We start from the raw sequence: 9,352 nt of genomic DNA, 5'->3' as shown, positions 1-9,352 counted from the left end.
CTGTTGCACCACCTAGCTGCTCATTCTTCAAGTGCTGAATATTATATTCTTCCAGGGTCTCAATGGTGGCTCATGCTGGAACCCTACAAACTTTTAGTGTACCCTAAGTAGTCTGATCTAATGCAAAGTCTGACTGTTATCCTCTTGTTCTTTCTAAGCTCCTAATCCAGTTTGGAGACAAAATTGTATGCTTGTCCTTGACTGGAGAGCCTGCAGCCTATTGTTGGCTCTGAGTCTATCGGCTTGATGGAAGGCTCTGCAGGTTCAGGTGGACAGATCTGTGGAGTCTGGCTTGATCTGAACTCTCTGCCTTAATTTCTCAGTTACTGCCATCAGATTAGTAAGGGTTGAGTCAGAAAGAAGAGTGACAAGGTTACTGCTCTGTTAAGCTACTCTTCTTCACCCAGTAAACAATGTGAAGTCCACTGTAATTCCTTACCTTGGTACACATCCAACATTTGTACTACCTGTAGATACAGCTGTCCTCTTCAGTCCACTCTGGATCTATGATCCATCTCTGGGGTCAGAACAACTCAGGACAAATTGGCTCCTTTTTCCTTTTTGCTTTCAGACTTATCCCTGCTGGATTCTGAGAATTCTCCTTTCCAGAGCACAATGTCTTAGACTACAGTTCTGTCCCCCTGGTTGGAATGCTCTGGTAAGAGGCTTCTGATTTCTTTGTGATGACTGCAATTGGAAAAAATTTTTTATTTTCTCCTTTGATTTTGCTATCACTGCATGGCCCTGCCTTCCTTCTAGGTATTTGTTGGAGGAATTGTGATGGAGAGATGTGCCATATTGCTTCTTCCTACAGTTGCTAGTGAAATTCTTGTGACACTGGTCTCCAATAAACATGAAACTTTGACTCTGTTTTCTCTTCTATGTATACACATATAGCTAAGTAGATAGGGAAGCAGGCGGATAGATGGATAGATAGATAGATAGATAGATAGATAGATAGATAGATAGATAGATAGATAGATAGATAGATAGATAGATAGATAGATAGATGGATGGATGGATAATTGCTATCTAACATTAGTTAGTTCAACAAAGAGAGTTTAGGCAAAAGACATTTATTCAGGTTTCTAACTTCCATAACAACATTACAAATGGACAATCTCTCTTATAACAGGCTTTCTCTCTACTGACACTTGGTCTAAGCCCTCCTCTTTTCTTCCTTCCTTCCTTCCTTCCTTCCTCCCTCCATCCATCCATCTCTCTCTCTCTCTCTCTCTCTCTCTCTCTCTCTCTCTCTCTCTCTCTCTCTCTCTCTCTCTCTCTCTTTGAAAAAGCCAAGGTCCTGATGGGGATGGTGGAACATGGATTATGTCTCTGGAAGTCACCCCATTTCTCAGTACACCCCTGTCCTGTGAGAAACTTTTCTCTTCTTCCAGAAGACATTCTCTTATTACAACAGACACAGAGGTGCCTACCGTAAGGATTTTTGTCCCTGCCATCCCAAGGACTCTCCCTAATGCCAGATCCCCACGGTCCATGCCTCTGCCAACTAAACAAAAAAACATGTCTTTTCTCCCTCGATATCTGGTACCAACAGTTATCTAAGCAGAGTCCCTGTAGTTTCCTGTCCATAGCTCCCAGACACCTGGACCCCTAATTAGCATCCCTGGCACACCTTTCCCTTGTCCCTTTTCCATGTATGCCCCAGCACCATCCTCACTAACTTGTAAGTTCCTTCAGAGACCTCACCTGCCTTTGCTAAAGTGTTACCATAATCTCTTGCCACTTAACTAAGAGCAGCACTGCCATACTCTCCTTAACAAGAGCTAAGCTTAAGTGAACCAGACTGACTCTGGAAAAAAAAATTGGTTCACCCTCACTGGACATCTTGGAGCACATACTCAGTGACCACTTGAAGGGTACGTCATAGAAGAATTTCCTTCATAGTAAGGTATTGACAAGGTTTAGGGGTGCTGAGGATCCCAAAATACCAACAGTCCAGGTCATGCTCAAATAAATTCGACTCAAGCCTTCTTAAAGCCAAAGAAAACAAAGTTAATTAAAGATTCATCAAATTGGGTTGGCTCTTAAGGAGCCTAAGCATTTGTAATGCTTGTATTGCAAACGGGCCAGATAGAATCTCAGCTAGACAAAGTCTGAGCTGGATTCCATCTGAGCACCTTCCTGGAAGGGAAATATAACTAAATACAGAAAAGACTATCAGAGGGATCTGGGAGGGTGGTCTGGTAGTCCAGGGTGATGGGAGGAGGGGTTTAGGGAGGGTCTTGAGGAGAAGTCCAAGGAGGAAATCCAAGCAGGGTCAAAGGCTGGAAACAGTTGAAGGCTATCAGGAGATATTAGACAATGGAGGGTTTGGGTGGGAAGCAGGTGGGGCAATCCAGGGATCTTGATTGGGGCAGTATGGGAATGAATACAGATCTTGATGGGAGTGGTCAGCAGGTAGGGGAATGGGGTTTTGATGGGATCAAGGGTGGAGGGTGCAAAAGAGACCTGAGCAGAATGGTAATGAAAAGTCTATGGGCTTCCAGAGACTGCCGGAACAAATGGGAAGATTAGATTTGAGTAAGCAAGGCCAGATTAAGTGGGAAGATTCAAGGGGAGCTCAAGGAGGCTCCCAGAGTCTGAACCCCATCAGTATGAGCTAGAAGAACCTGGAGGTCCTTTCCTATTCTGATAAAAATAATAGTAAATAAAGTGAATGAATGAATGAATAAATAAATAAATAACTCCATTAATATGTCAATTCCTTTTTCCTCATCCTGAGAGACTCAAGTAAAAGGATCACTAATATTCATTTCTTTTTTTGGGAGGAGGGGTAGCTTACATTAAAATATTAAGCATTCTTCAGATATGACTTGTTAACATATCCTTTTAAAACTGCACAGCAAATATTGTTTTACAAACCACAACTGAAGAGAGATCCTGCAAATCTGTATGAGCAGAATATTTACCAACAATGCTTGAGAGTACTACAGTGTAATTATTTCTTCAGTCAAATCAATTAGAACGAGACCACTTCAGGTATTCCTTCATTATAGTCACTTGATCCATCTCTGATGTCTATTCTCCCCAAATTCTCCTCTGTAGGATCATTATCTTTCTTCTTCTCCTTGTCAGAAACTTTATCATAAGCATAAAATTTTCTCCTCTTAATATTTGGCAGTTTCATCAGATCACCACCCCATTCCCTGAAAGTTTCCAGATGTTTTGCATTCACAGTATCAGGATCTCCGTGTATCAGTTTCCCTCACATTCCATCTTCTGTTGACTTGTTTAAGAAAAGTGTTTTCTTCCCTGTCTGCCTTTGGTGCTCTTCTGTAACTGAATGTGTTTCAGTACTCTGTTGAGAGTAAATAACTCAATCAGTTCACAAGCATCTTTCATTGTATACTCTCTTTTGTAGAGATCAAGGTGACTTTGAAGCCATTGCAGTTTCTCACCTAAAACGTTTAGACATAAAGCCTTTTCATTCTTCAACTTTTCCTTTCTTGTTTATGAGCTTCTTGATTGAGATATACTCAATACTTTTCCTACTAGAAGGATGAATAACTTTTCTCCTTCAGTGATTTTGACATGGTGAAGTCAGCTATCCCAGCACTTGCTTACCTCCACTAACTCACTGTCTACAGAACTGCTCTGAAACCTACCTCTGATCACTATGGGCATTTTTTAATCCTTTTTTAATTTTAGACAACTACTAAAACTTAAATAAACAATAAGAAGAGAAAAAGATATATACTATAAACTTAAATATTAAAACAATACAAAATAAGAAAAGAAAAAATGGCATGTACACAGCAGAACATAAAGTAATAAATTTCCATTTCAAGATACCCTATGTAATAAATACTACATGTTGTGTTGAGAGCTGTCCATCTTTTCTTTGCTTCCTTGTTAGTTGTCTTTTGATCTCTGCTGTGTACTTTTTACTTTGTTCTTTTTTCCCCTGTCTTCCCCCCATTGCCAAGAGGGCTACAATTAATTATTTATATGTAGATATAGACACTAAGGGCATTTTTATTGATTGTCCTCCCTACCTAGGATTCTCAAGCTCATCTCCATCTTTAAGATTTCTTGCCTCATTTGCATTTCAGCTAAAATCTAACCTTCTGCTAGAAACATTTCCCAGTCATTCTTAATTCTAATTCCTTCTCTCTGAGATTATCTCCAATTTATCTTGGTCTTATTTGTACATAATTGCTTGCATGTTGTCTTCTCAAGTAGACTGTGAACTCCTTGAGTTGAAGACTTTTTAATTTTTTTTTTATCCCCAAGGCTTAGCACAGTGACCAGCACATAGTAGGTATTTAATAAAAGCTTGTTGACTTGACTTGGAAGACAATACATAAATCAGTATTTCAAATAAATTCCAGTGACCGATTGCCTAACATACTTTCCTCATGTGCCCAATGAGTGCCTTAATCCTGGTTGAAAGAGAAGGAAACATGGAAGACACTAAGATTCAAATTAATTGTTTTAAAAGATGAATGGAGATGAAGACATCAGAGAAAAGGCAGCCACTCACCTGAGTTTTCCTCAAAACTCCTCCAAACACCTTAAAATAATTCCATAAAACAATTCCTAAAGTGGCAGAACCCACAAAAGGATGAGGTGAAATAATTTTCCAGCCAAAGATAACTTAGAAGGCCAGCAGGAAAGTCTGTCAGACATGGAGGAGAGTGGAGAACAGTCCAACATAGGCTGCACCAGCACATACTCCACCCCAGCAAACCAGGAGCAGAGCTTAGGAGCCACTAAATCAGCAGCTGCAGCAGCTGCCTCTTGAGCTCTCAACCCACAGGCAGTAAAGGATTTGAACAACTGATCAAAAGGAGAGTACAGCGATCTCTTTGGTGCCCTTGGGGGTAGGATTTTATTGCTTTGCCCATACTCAGATATGGGTTACAGTCCTGGGTGGCAGGCCCAGGACAAGGAGAAGCACTAGCACAGCAGAACTTGTGACTGCAGTGGAATGGGGCAGAAAACCTGTTCTATAGGAGAAAAGAGTGCTTGTGGTCACTCACAGCCCAGAGCACAAGCCAGGAGAATAGTAAAAGCACCTCTCCTTAGATCATAACACCTTGGAAGAATTGAAAACTTACAGGTCCCTAGAAATATCTCTGAAAAGAGTTGCACAAAACTCCTGAAGTTTGAGACAGTGTAGCCTCCATCCTGGAAGCAGAGCCCCACTTTAACAAAGAACTAAAGTCAAGAAATAGACTGGGATAATGAGCAGAGAGAAAAAAATCTGACCATAGAAAGTTTGTTTGGTGACAAGGAAGATCAAAATACATACTCAGAAGATAACGAAGTCTAAGCTCCTCCTTCCAAAACCTCCAAAAAATATGAATCTCAGGCCATGGAAGAGCTCAAAAAGGATTTTGAAAATCAAGTAAGAGAGGCAGAAGGAAAATTGGAAAGAAAAATGAGAGTGATGCAAGAAAATCATGAAAAAAAAGAGTCAACAGGTTGCTAAAGAAAACCCAAAAAAATGCTGAAGAAAATAACACTTAAGAGATTGAATAAACCAAATGGTAAAAGAGGTATAAAAAGGAGAAGAACGCCTTGAAAAGCAGAACTGGCCAAATAGAAAAAGACACAAAAATTAACTGAAGAAAACAACTCTTTAAAAAGTAGAATTAGACAAATGGAAAAGGAGATCCAAAAGCTCACTGAAGAAAAAATTTCATAAAAATTAGAACTGAGTGAATGGGAGCTAATGACTTTATGAGAAATCAAGAAACAATAAGCCAAAACCAAAAGCCTGAAAATATAGAAGGCAATGTGAAATATATCACTGGAAAAACAACTGACCTGAAAAATAGATCCAGGAGAGAAAATTTAAAAATTTATTGGACTATCTGAAAGCCATGTTAAAAAAAAAAAGTCTAGGCATCACCTTTCAAGAAATTATCAAGGAAAACTGCCCTGATGATATAAATTGAAGAATTCACCATTCACTTCCTGAAAGAGATCCCAAAATGAAAACTCTCAGGAATATTACATATCATATATAGCAAAATTCCAAAGCTCCCTGGTCAAGGAGAGAATATTGCAAGCAGCCAGAAAGAAACAATTGAAGTATTGTGAAACCACAGTCAGGATAACACAATATTTAGCAACAGCTTGTGCATCAAAGGATTAGAGGGCTTAGAAGATGATATTACACAAGGTAAAGGAATCAGGATTACAACCAAGAGTCACCTACCCAGCAAAACTGAGTACAATCCTTCAGGGGAAAAAATAGAACTTCAATAAAATAGAGAACTTTTAAGCATTCTTGATGAAAAGATGAGTTAAAAGAAAATTTGACTTTCAAATACAATTCTCAATAGATGTTGGAGAGCAATTTGGAACTATGCCCAAAGGGCTACAAAAATGTGCATACCTTTTGACCCAGCAATACCACTTCTAGGACTGTATCCTCAAGAGATCATAAAAATGGGAAAGGGTCCCACATGTACAAAAATATTTATAGCAGCTCTCTTTGTGGTGGCCAAAAACTGGAAATCAAGGAGGTGCCCATCAATTGGGGAATGGCTAAATAAATTCTGGTATATGAATGCATTGGAATACTATTGTGTCTTAAGAAGTAATGAATAGAAAGACTTCAGAGAGGCCTGGAAAGACTTATATGAACTGATGCTGAGTGAAAGGAGCAGAACCAGGAGAACTTTGTACACAGCAACAACCACAGTGTGCAAGGAATTTTTCTGGTAGACTTAGTATTTCATTGCAATGCAAGGATGTAAGTAATTCCCAATGGCCTCTTAAGACAAAATGCCTTCCTCATCCAGGGAAAGAACTATGGAATTCGATCTCAGAATGAAGCAGATTATTTTCTTTTGTATTATATTTTGGTTTGTTTTATGATTTCTCTCATTCATTTTAATTCTTCTATGCAACATAACTAAGGTGAACATGTATTTAATAGAAATGTATGTGTAGAACCTATATAAAACTGTATACCTCAGAGAGGGAGTGGGGAGGTAGGGGAAGGGAGGGGAAAAATCTAAGATATATGGAAGTGATTGTAGAACACTGAAAACAAATAAGATAATTTTAATAAAAGACTCAATAGGTGCATAAAAAGATAAACAGGAAAGGAAAATCAAAGGGGACTTAATAAGGTTAAATTCTTTACATTCCTACATGGGAAGATGACATTTGTAGCTCATAAAAACTTTCTCATTATTAAGGCAGTAAGAGTATGTAGATAGACAGTACAAGTGTGAGTTGATTATGAAGGGATGATATCTAAAAAAATAAAATTAAGGAGTGATAAAGAGGAATGCACTGGGAAAAAGGGAAAGGAGAAGGTAGAATGGGGTAAATCCTCTCACATAAAAGAGATAAGAAAAAGTTTTTATAGTAGAGGGAAAGATGGGAGAGGTGGGGGCAGAGAATGAGTGAACCTTACTCTCATCAGAATTGGCTCAAAGAGGGAATAACATATACACTCAATTGGGTATAGAAATTTATCTTACACTATGGGAAAGTAGGAGGATAAGAGAGGGGAGGGGTGATGGAAAGGGCAGATTGGGGAAGGGGTAGTCAGAAGCAAAACACTTTTGAGGAAGAACAGGGTGAAAGGAGAGAAAGAAATAGAATAAATGGGGGAATAGAACGAAGGGAAATACATTTAGCAATAGTAAGTATGAAAAAATTTGAAGGAAGTTTGTCTGATAAAGGCATCTTTTCTCAAATATGTAGAGAATGGAGTCAAATTTATAAAAATATGAGCTATTCTACAATTGATAAATGATCAAGAGATATGAACAGTTTCCAAATGAAGTAATCAAAGCTATCGGTAGCCATGTGAAAAGGTGCTCTAGATCACCATTGATTGGAGGAATACAAATTAAAACAGTTCTGAGGTACTGCCTCTTACCTTTTAGTTTGGCTATTAGTACAGAAAAGGAGAATGATAATGTTGGAGGGGATGTGAGACAAATGAGACATTAATGCACTGCTGGAGGAGTTATGAAGTGATTCAACTATACTTGAGAACAATTTGGAACAATGGTCAAAGGGCTATAAAACCATGCCTCCCTTTAACCTAGTTATGCCACTACTAGGTGTGTATTCAAAAAGAGATATAAAACAAAAGAGAAAAGGACCTATGAGTACAGAAATATTTATAGCAGCTCTTTTCTGGTGGCAGGGAGTTGAAAATTGAGAAGATGTTCATCAACAAATTGTGCTATGTGATTGTGATATCGTACTATACAAAATGATCAACAGGATGCTCTCAGAAAAACCTGCAAAGAATTATATGACCTGATGCAAAGTGAAATGTACTGTGTACAACGTAAAAGCAATATTGTAAGATGATCAGCTGTGAATAACTTACTATTCTCACCAATACAATGGTCCAAGATTAAAGGACTTATGATGAGAAATGATGTGCATCCCCAGAGAAAAGAACTGATGGTGTCTGAATATAAATTGAAGCATACTTTTTTAACTTCCTTTATTTTTCTTGAGGTTTTGGTTTTGGTTTTCTTCAGTCTATGTTTTTTTTCACAACATGGCTAATACTGGAATATGTTTCTCATGACTACACATGTATAACCTATATTGAATTGCTTGCTTTCTCAATGACAGGGGTGGGGAGAGAGGAAGCAAGGAAATCTGGAACTCAAAGTTTTAAAAAAGATGAAGTATAACTGAAATTAAAGGAAATATGAAATTTAGAGGTTTTAAAGGAAAAATCAAGAGGAAAATATTATCAACTGTTTTTTCTTAGATAATATTGATTATCAATATTTTAGACCTGTACTTAATAAAGTCTTATTTAACATACTAGAAAATTTACTGGATATGTTTTTAATTACATTCAAGTAATTTACTTAAGGAAGCAGAATTACTATCTTAGTCAAGAGAATAAACGTACGTGTAACCTGGAGCCTTCTTGATGTGGCCTCAAATAATTTAAGGTTCATAGAACTGTTGAGGGTAATTATCTATCGAAATTTTCAGTACTGAGAACTTACTAGTGTACTTCTATTATGAAAGACATATTTCCTCTCTGAGTTTGATGGTAGGTTACTGCTGCTGAAATAAATCTAACACAAAATAGAAATTATAGAGGTAAAAACCTACGTTTTATTATGCATACTTCCGCAGTTTCAGGGGGTAGGAAGATAACCCAGAACAAAGACTGGCATTTCTGACAAGACTTTATAGAGAAAATTATGTTAGACAGACAGAGAAATAATTTTTTGACACATAACAATACTTAGTGCCTCTGAGGCCTAGTCAAACAGATTCATCTTCTCATTCTTTCCTCAATTAGGGTTCATCAAAAATAAGTTAGACTAAATTAGTAAACAGATTAAGTTATAGATTTAAACACTGAGTTTGCAAA

The 9,352-nt window shown here is 37.8% G+C and overlaps 1 pseudogene; it reads right to left on the bottom strand.

Moving 5' to 3' along the window:
* Positions 1 to 2,983: 2,983 nt before the first annotated feature.
* Positions 2,984 to 9,101, bottom strand: LOC140507692 (translation machinery-associated protein 16 pseudogene; annotated as a pseudogene).
* Between the last annotated feature and the right edge of the window lie 251 nt (positions 9,102 to 9,352).

This window comes from Notamacropus eugenii, chromosome 5 (genome assembly GCF_028372415.1).
Source record: "Notamacropus eugenii isolate mMacEug1 chromosome 5, mMacEug1.pri_v2, whole genome shotgun sequence".
In the NCBI taxonomy this organism is placed as follows: Eukaryota; Metazoa; Chordata; class Mammalia; order Diprotodontia; family Macropodidae; genus Notamacropus; species Notamacropus eugenii.
This window is presented reverse-complemented; position numbering and strand designations above follow the sequence as displayed.